Source organism: Camellia sinensis, chromosome 4 (assembly GCF_055761805.1).
Source record: "Camellia sinensis isolate YWXY chromosome 4, ASM5576180v1, whole genome shotgun sequence".
Lineage (NCBI taxonomy): Eukaryota > Viridiplantae > Streptophyta > Magnoliopsida > Ericales > Theaceae > Camellia > Camellia sinensis.
This window is the reverse complement of record NC_138964.1, coordinates 202565484-202575039: the sequence shown is the minus strand read 5'-3', so window position 1 is coordinate 202575039 and position 9556 is coordinate 202565484. Positions and strand designations below refer to the sequence as shown.

At 28.0% G+C, this 9556-nt stretch overlaps 1 long non-coding RNA gene across 1 annotated transcript; it reads left to right on the top strand.

The window, feature by feature from the left end:
• Nucleotides 1–566: 566 nt before the first annotated feature.
• On the top strand, nt 567–2218 carry LOC145789837 (uncharacterized). Its single transcript, XR_014328255.1, has 2 exons — nt 567–1110; nt 2025–2218. It is a non-coding gene; the product is annotated as an uncharacterized LOC145789837 (long non-coding RNA).
• Nucleotides 2219–9556: the final 7338 nt, after the last annotated feature.

The window sequence follows — 9556 nt, the reverse complement described above, 5'->3', positions numbered from 1 at the left end:
CAATTTAAAAAAATTTATCTGAGCTTGTATTTGATGTTACTGAGTACATCAACGTTTAATTTACAAGAAAACTTGTTATAGTGCTTAAATAAGATTAAACAAAGGATAGTGCATGTGGAGATAAGCTGTCTTTTATCGTTTTGTTTCCCTCTCTTTGTTAAAAGGCATCCCTAACTCAACTCAACTTGGATGGCTACCATCTCCCTAAGCAAAGTTTTTTTTTTCTCATTTTTATTCCTTAATTTTATTATTGGAAAACAGTATATACTTTCTTTTTTTAATATATTGAGAATGTTGTGTTGACAATACTTCATGCATTTTTAATTTTTGTAGATATGTAACATTATTATTTAATACAAAACTCTCTTTATTATTTAATCAATAATGCGACATCCTCATAGTTTATTACCTCTAATGATATGATATTGAGGTTAGATCCCACATGATGGAATGTTTAAAATTTGACACTTGTCAAACATATCATTAGTGTCAAACATATCATTAGAGGTAATTTTTAAGAGTGATAAATTAGGTGTTTGAAGTATTTTTCTTATTCAATACAGTACTCTCTTTGTAGATATTGTTTCTATGTAATGTTTTCTAAATTGATTAATGTGAGTGATCAATGAAGAGATAACAAAGCATTGTGGATTTGTGAGATAGTGCCATATTTAGGTGTGAATCAGCATTATTTAAATAAACCAGTGAGGTTCTCTCAGATTATCTCCGTTAGAATGACCTAATTTATCAACTGAACATATTGACTTAATAAATTGGGTCGAGCACAATGTCTAATAAAAAATTTAAACAAAATAATCAAAAAGCATGTTGAACAAAATATCCGATAATCTGAACATAGTGTTTAGATAGAGTGCTCAAACAAAAAATTTATCACATTTCTATGTTGGGACTTCACATAATCTTGAGTTCACAAAAAATTTATCACATTTCTCTCTCATATGCTTTCTTTGTTTTTAAACACATATTTACATTCACCTTTTACCTGATCTGTCTATTTCAAGTATAGAAAAGTTTGGGCTTTGGTGGTAATGTGGTGGTGAAAGTGGTTTAGTTATTCAACAACAACTATGGGTTCTTCTTATTTTGAGGGTAATAGTAAACCTCTTGATTTTTTTTAAATTATTTTCTTTCTCTTTGTTTTTTCTCTTTTGTGGTTTATACTTGCTAGTGAATGAACTTTGATGATATCATTAGCTTTTGTTTTCCGGGCACACAGTTGAATCTTTTGAAGGTCTTTGGGTGATGGGTCTTGAAGCTTTAGCTGATCTATTTATTAGTCATATTTCATGAGTATTGTATCGATTTGTGATTTTAATGATTTGGGTTTCATTTGATTTTGTTGGTTTATGAGGTATTGATTTTAGGTTCTAAGATTGCCCTTTTTTTGTGGCATTAATCATTTCATTATTGCTATCCAATTGTTTCTGGGTGGGTAAATTTGATCATCAAATCATTGGCGGGTTATGCAGATTGAAATCTTTTCTCAGCTTATTAGTATTCGTTATCATAATGTGAAATTCTTACTTATTTACTATAAGTAAAGGTTTATATTATTTGATGGATTGGTGGTTTCTGGGGGCGTCATTACATAATTAACCCTTTTAGCAGCCCTTCATGGGAATTGAAAATGCAAAGTCAAATGAAGTATATTTAAGCTTCCTGCTTCTTTAATCTGTTACGAAAGTTTTAGATAGTGAGGATCTGTTTGGGAAGAAAAAAGTCAGGTTTTTTTGGCTAAAATAGCCACAAAAAACAAAACATCAAATCCAATTCATAATCATTACAATCCCCTCTCACAAAAAAAGTCAAAAAGCCAACCCACTTCCTAAACGGAGGCTGACTTCATTTGCCCGATTTTATGTGGCTGCCCTATAATAATCCGACTATATTTGACATTGTTGGGATCTCTTTGTCATTGTAAGTCAATCATTAATTTAATTTAATTTAGTTTGGTGTGGCTTTTCATCCGAGTTGTTGAATTAATTTGTGTTTTTATTTTTCAGGTTAGAAATTTTTTGGAGAGATGCAAAATATGGTCAAAGAATTCAATGACTTAATTTTTCAAGTTTTTTTTTTATATTTTTTTATTTTTTAATATATGTAAGCACAGTTTAAATTTTTTTATTTAATTCCTTTGTATATACTTTTGAACATATTTAACTTTTATTTACGAAATATATGGCACTATTTCATTGAATATGTGGTTATGATTCAAAGTATAGTATATAATGTGTATGATTATTCTTTAAATATGTCGAATCTTTTTAGTAATTAATCACACTTAAAAGATGTGATCTAAAGTTTATTATCACATGTTTTATTGGTTTTTAATCACACTTAAAAGATGTGATCTAAAGTTTATTATCACAGGTTTTATTAGTTTTTAATCACACTTAAAAAATGTGATCTAAATGTTTTTAATCACACTTAAAAGGTGTGATCTAAAGTTTATTATCACATGTTTTATTAGTTTTTAATCACACTTAAAAGATGTGATCTAAATGTTTTTAATCACACTTAAAAGTGTGATCTAAATGTTATTAATCACACTTAAAAGGTGTGATCTAAAGTTTATTATCACATGTTTTATTAGTTTTTAATCACACTTAAAAGATGTGATCTAAATGTTTTTAATCACACTTAAAAAGTGTGATCTAAATGTTATTAATCACACTTAAAAGGTGTGATTAAAAATGACCCTTTTTAATCACACTCCCAAAGATCACACTTCAATAAAACTTAAAAGGTGTGATTAAATAACAAACATCACACCAAAAAAGTGTGATCTTTATCTGTTTTTGTAGTAATGCATGATAGACTGTTTCTACTGGGTTTTGGCTCTCCCTACTTAGGAAACCACTTTCAGATACTGGTGACATACTTCCTCCAAGGACATAGCTTAGGAGGACCTCGGAGCTAGGGACTCTATTTTGTTTTGTAAATTCTTAAATGTTTATTCAAGTTAAAGGCTTTACATGTATTGAACTTATGATCCTTTTTGGTTGTAACTAACTAATGTCTTGAAAAAATGTAAGCCCGTAGGACATTTATTTTGTTGTTATTAGCTAGTGTTACATACTGTAGATTCAAGATGAACATTTATAAATGTATAATGCATGCAATATTTTTTATAATATGAACTCTGATATATGAAAATATACGAATTTTATTATATTCATTTCTCTTATGAGTTGGGTTATTTGTATTATTTTTTGGGGCGTGACAATTATAATTTTTAAATTTTTTTCTTCAGAAAACAGATTTGAAATTGTTTTCCTTTATTCAACTTCTATTTTTAATTTTGACTATTTTTTAATTCATTTTATAAAAACACAAGTTGATTCAAGAAACCACTGATATCTTAACGCTCTATTTGGAAGTTGAATAAAAATAAAAATGGAAGTTGAATAAAAATCATGGCCATTCTTTTTTATTTAACGCTCTGTTTTAAAATTATTTCATAAAAATAAAAATGAAGTTAAATAAAAATGAAAGTTGCATAAAAATAAAAATGAAAGTTTAAATAAAAATAAAAATGTTAAGGTTTAATAAAAAAAAATCAACTTGAATTTTTTGAGTGTAAAACAAATGGTCATGTTATCAAAACTATAATTATTTTATTAGGAAGTGTAATGGAAGTTAAATTTACTCAGAAAAATAAAAGTTGATTTAAGAAACTATTGATAAAAATTTAGTTTACCAAATAAAAATAAACTTGCGTTTTTATAAATTACCTTAAGGCCCTAAATTAGTGAGTGTTTGGATAAAATTTATTCTTTGGACTTTTTTTATTTATGGAAGTTGAATAATTTTTATTCAACTTCCAAATAACTTTTAATTTTTAGAAATGGAAGTTTGATTTTTATTCATAAAAATGAATGTTTTCTGAAGAAAAGAATATTCTTCAAAAAACAGATGAAGAATATTTAAAAATAGTTGAATAAAAATGGAAATAGAAACGGAAGTTGAATAAAAATGCAAGTTGAATAAAAATAAAAATATTTAAAAAATTTATTTACACTAATTTAGAGAATAAGTGTAGTAAAAATTAATGTGGTGTTTTCCTAAAAAAATAAAAAAGTCAAAAAATAAATTTTACCCAAACACTCAAAAAATAAATGTTGCGTGTTTTTTTTATTCAAGAAATGGTCAAACTAAAATCAACTTGCGTTTTTGTCAAATTAATTTTCATTTTATCAAAACAATTTCAAAAAACAAAAAAAATTAAAAATCAAACTAAACATAACCATTTTTTAATTTACTTTTATAAAACTCAACATTTCTTGAATTCATTCTTTTGACTAGTGAGTGTTTGGGTAAAATTTATTATTTTGACTTTTTTATTCAATTTCTATTTTTATTTAACTTCCATTCTTTTGAAAAATTGAAATTGTTATTTATTTTTTTTAAGACGTGTTTTCCTAATAAATAAAAAAGTCAAAAGAATGAATTTTATCTAAACACTCACTAATTTAGAGAGTAAGTGTAGTAAAAATGAATGTTGAGTTTTAGAAAAATAAATTAAAATGTGGTCACGTTTAGAGAGTAAGTTTTTTTTTTTGAAATTGTTTTGATAAAATGAAAATTAATTTGACAAAAATAAATATTAAAAAGATAATTTGTTATAATTAAACTAATTTGACAATTTACAAGTACATTCAAGAAATTTTAGTCATGTTTACAATTAATTTGAGTGTAAATCTGTTTTCCTTTATTCGCCTTCCATTTTTATTCAACTTCCAAATAGAGTGTTAAGGTATCAGTGGTTTCTTGAATCAACTAGCATTTTTATTAAACTTCTATTTTTATTTTTATTCAACTTCTATTTTTATTCAACATCCAAATAGAGCGTTAAGGCATCATTTAAAAAGTAAGTGTAGTAAAAATGAATGCTAAGTTTTACAAAAATAAATTAAAAATGATCATGTTTAGTTTGATTTTTAATTTTTTTTGAAATTGTTTTGATAAAATGAAAATTAATTTGACAAAAATAAATATTAAAAAAATAATTTTTAATTTTTTTACACTCACTCTCTAAATTAGTTTTAAAATGGTCATTTTTTAATTTATTTTTAGTTTGGAAGTTGAATAAAAATAAAAATAGAAGTTGAAATTAAACACGAGTGAGTTTTAATTCAACCGTGTGTTTGAATAAAAATGGAAGTTTAATAAAAATGCAATTTAGAGAGTAAGTGTAGTAAAAATGAATGTTGAGTTTTACAAAAATAAATTAAAAAATGGTCATGTTTAGTTTGATTTTTTAATTTTTTTTTTGAAATTGTTTTGGTAAAATGAAAATTAATTTGACAAAAATAAAATGAAAATAGAAGTTATTCAACTTCTATTTTTACTTTTATTTACACATGTTTTCCTAATAAATAAAAAAAATCAACTTGTATTTTTATTAAACTTCTATTTTTATTTTTATTCAACATCCATTTTATTTTTATTTCAACGTTTTTTCCTAATAAATAAAACAGTCAAAAGATTAAATTTTACACAAACACTCACTAATTTAGAGAGTAAGTGTAGTAAAAATGAATGATAAGTTTTACAAAAATAAATTAAAAAATGGTCATGTTTAGTTTGATTTTTAATTTTTTTTTTGAAATTGTTTTGATAAAATGAAAATTAATTTGACAAAAATAATTTTTAAATTTTTTACACTCAAAAAATATTTTTTTTACCTAATTATAATTATAATTTTAAAATTTTATTTGAAAATTGAATAAAAATCGAAATTAAATAAAAATGGAAGTTGTTTTTTCCTTTAATTGGAAGTTGAGAAAGAGGTAGTGGTGTTGGTGACAGTAGAGGTGGCGTGGCGGTGGCGGTGGCGGTGATCATGATGGTTGGAGTAGTACAGTGATATTAGTAAGATTTTAGTTTGAAAAAAATTACTTCAAAAGTGGAAAAATCATTTTTTTCCCAGATAAATTTATTTTTCGTTAATTATGAAAAAATATTTTTGATTAACTTCTATTTTTTATTATATTAAATGCTAGAAAAAGAGGACAAATAATTTTTTAAATAAAATAGAGTATCAAACGAGAAACAAACGGAATGTTAAATAAAATAGAGTAAATTTCAGTATCATGTCATGTTTAGTTTTAGTACTCCCTCCGTCCCAAAATATTAGTCTCTTATTCTATTTTTCATTGTTCCAAAATATTAGTCTCTCTTCAAAAATCAAGTACTAAAATAGTATAAATTTCCTATTTTGCCATTCTTTTAAATTAAAAAATAATATAAAAAGTACAATTATGACATTGATATTTTTAAAAATTGTACTATCAAAAGGGTAATTTTGAAAAATCAAATTTTTTAAAGTGTAATAATTATACTACCAAAAAAAATTAGATTTCTCAAAAAAGACCATTATTTTGGGAAAGAGGGAATACTATTTTAGTTCTCTTTTCCCTCCTTCCATCTTCAACCTTGTTTATATTTAAGGGAAACAAGCATGGAATGATGGAACTAGAGATGATAAGGGGATTAATTTTCTTATTAATATATTTAAAATTATTCAAAAAATATAATAAGTTATAAATAAAATTTTAACTTTTATTTTTTATTATATTAAACGCTAGAAAAAGAGGACAAATAATTTTTTTTAAATAAAATAGAGTATCAAACGGGAAACAAACGGAATCTTAATAAAATAGAATAAATTTCAGTATCATGTCATGTTTTAGTTTAAGGCTTCGTTTGGAAAGTGGATTGGTTTTTTAGCTTTTTGAATTTTTTGACTATTTTAACCTATGGCTAAAAAGCCTAGTTTGGGAAGCCCTTTTGGTTTTTTTGACTTTTTTGTGAGAGAAGGAATATAATGATTATGGGTTGGATATGATGTTTTGTCTTGTTGGGCTAAAAAGTTTATTTTGTTTTTTGTGACTTTTTTGGCTTTTTTGACTTTTTTGTGAGAGAATGAATATAATGATTATGGGTTAGATATGATGTTTTGTCTTATTGAGCTAAAAAGTTTATTTTATTTTTTGTGACTATTTTAGCCAAAAAAACTCCAAACCTCTCTTCCCAAACGGAACTTAAGTTTTGGGATCCCCTTTTGGGGACCTCACCACTTCCACAATAATGTGGACTAATGATATGTTTGTATTATTATTTTTTATTTATTTTACACCAATCACAAATGTGTGAAATTGTAAAGATGATGTTTTGTGAGGGTTTGAAATCATTACTATTTTAGTTCTCTTTTTCCTCCTCCTATCTTCAACCTTGTTTATATTTAAGTGAAACATGCATGGAATGATGGAATCAGATATTAAGGAGACTATTTTTTTATTAATAAATTTAAAATTATTCAAAAAATATAATAAGTTATAAATTAAATTTTAACATTTGAAACAAGACCTTTTATTTTTATTTTAGATAAATTATAAATAGGCCATTCAAAATTTATTTAAACTACAAATTAAAAAATTATAAATACTCACTTGTTATAATTTTTTAGAATTAGGCCAAGTTTGAGAAGACTAAAAAAGTGTACTTTTTGTCTTTTTGGACTAAAAAATTGAGGTTGAAAATATGGATGTTTGGGTTAACTTTTTGACTTTTTATTGAAAAATGTGTAATAAAAAATTGTAAAAATTGATTTGTAGGGAAAAATTTGAATGGGGAGTTGTGCAGCCGTAATTGTTGACTTTTGATGAATAGTGTTAACTTTTTAACTTTTTAAGTAACTTTTTGACTTTTTGACTTTTTTGGAAATACCCAAACTTGGCCTTAATTACACTCGACTCCCTTATGATTTGGTTCAAAAACAAATAAACTCCTTGATTGAGAAATACACACATAGGGTTATTTTGGGAAGATGGTTATAATCAGTTTTTTGGTAAAAAAATTACTTATAAGCAACTTTTTTGTGAGAGAGAAAGTGGGTTATAATTTAGGAAGTGAATTATAATCCACTTCCCAAAATGGGTCATAACCTCCACGTCATTTGGATTGAAGTGTAATTTCACACTCCATTAACTTTTTTTTTAATTAAAAATCCATATTATCCTTGCTTTTGTATTCATTTTTCTTCCCGAAAATGATTGAAAATTTTAATAAAGGACTCTAATGAGATTGGATCCATTATGATGTGATGTTTTGACTTTGATTTTAATTATTTTTATTTTCTACCATATAGCGCGATTAAATTTCAAAATTTGAAGAACATATCATTGCTCTTTTCATCCCTAGCCCACTGTGTTCCTCTCTCTAAAAAGAATGACCCACCCTCTTATTTCTCTCTCTACTCTACCACCAATACTCCCCATTCTAGAAACCTCCCTCTTATTATAATTCCTCTTATATATTTATGTGTATTGTGTGAGTGATTTTCCGATCACACTGCCAAACTCAGTATTCAGCTGGAGAACACTAGCAGACTAGATAACACCTGGCTAACCTGTAACAGAAAGAGAAGATTCTGGCGGTGGTTCGTCCACCCGGGGGCACTCCGACGATCAAGTCAGTATATCTCTCAAAGATAATCAAAAGTGCTTAACTCACTAGACAGAATATAAATTGCGTACCTTAGACCCATAGGGGTACCTCTCTTTTATAGTTACCTCAATCATAATCCCAATAGAAGCCTGACTTCTATGGATTCCTCTTCAGTACTTACTTTGGACTCCTCAAGAGATAAAGATAAACTCTCTAAGAGCTTTATCCTTATCTGGGCTAAGTCTCTTCTTTATTCTAGGACTCTTGTCCCTTATCTCTTATCCGCTTATCTCGGATTTCGATATCTTCGGAGATAACCTCAGCCTAACCGAGATGACCTCGGCATAACGACCAGGACACGTGGCACCTCGGCTGACACGTCGGCGTCACCTTGCCATATGTTGGTACTAAAAAATATATCCCCACAACTGCCGAGTGCCCCCGGGTGGACGAATCACTGCCGGAATCTTCTCTTTCTGTTACAGGTTAGCCAAGTATCATCTATTCTACCAGTGTTCTCCAGCTGAATACTGAGTTGGGCAGTGTGATCGAAAAATCACTCACACAATTTGGTGCCGTCTGTAGAAAAGAAAGTAGAATAGATGGCCAGTAACGGACAGAAGGAAAAGATTGGGGATGACACTTCTGCTGGGAGTGGGAGACCTATTGACCTTGATATCACAGGAGACGAATGCAACGCAGAAACTCATGAGCAAGCTCACGGAGTAAAAGACGTCGGCCAGACCGGCAACGTACCAAAGAAACTTGATCAAAGCAAGTACTACAACGAGGACGACCTCCAAGTTTGGAAGGATATGTACCTACGGAGGGACGAAGAGGTAAAAAAGATGGCAAACAAATTAGCAGACCTGCAGTCGGTCGTCAATTTCATGATGCAAAGTAATGTCATGCAGCCACCGTTCCCGCTGCATGACACGCCGATTCCAGCGGCCAATACCCAGAAAGGGGGGTAGAAAACAATCCCCGTAGCCCCTCAGCACAACGGGAGCGAGAGACACTCTCACCGACCTTCTAGGGAAGTTGGACGAAGAGAGTCAAGAAGAGAAGAATCACGAAGGACGCA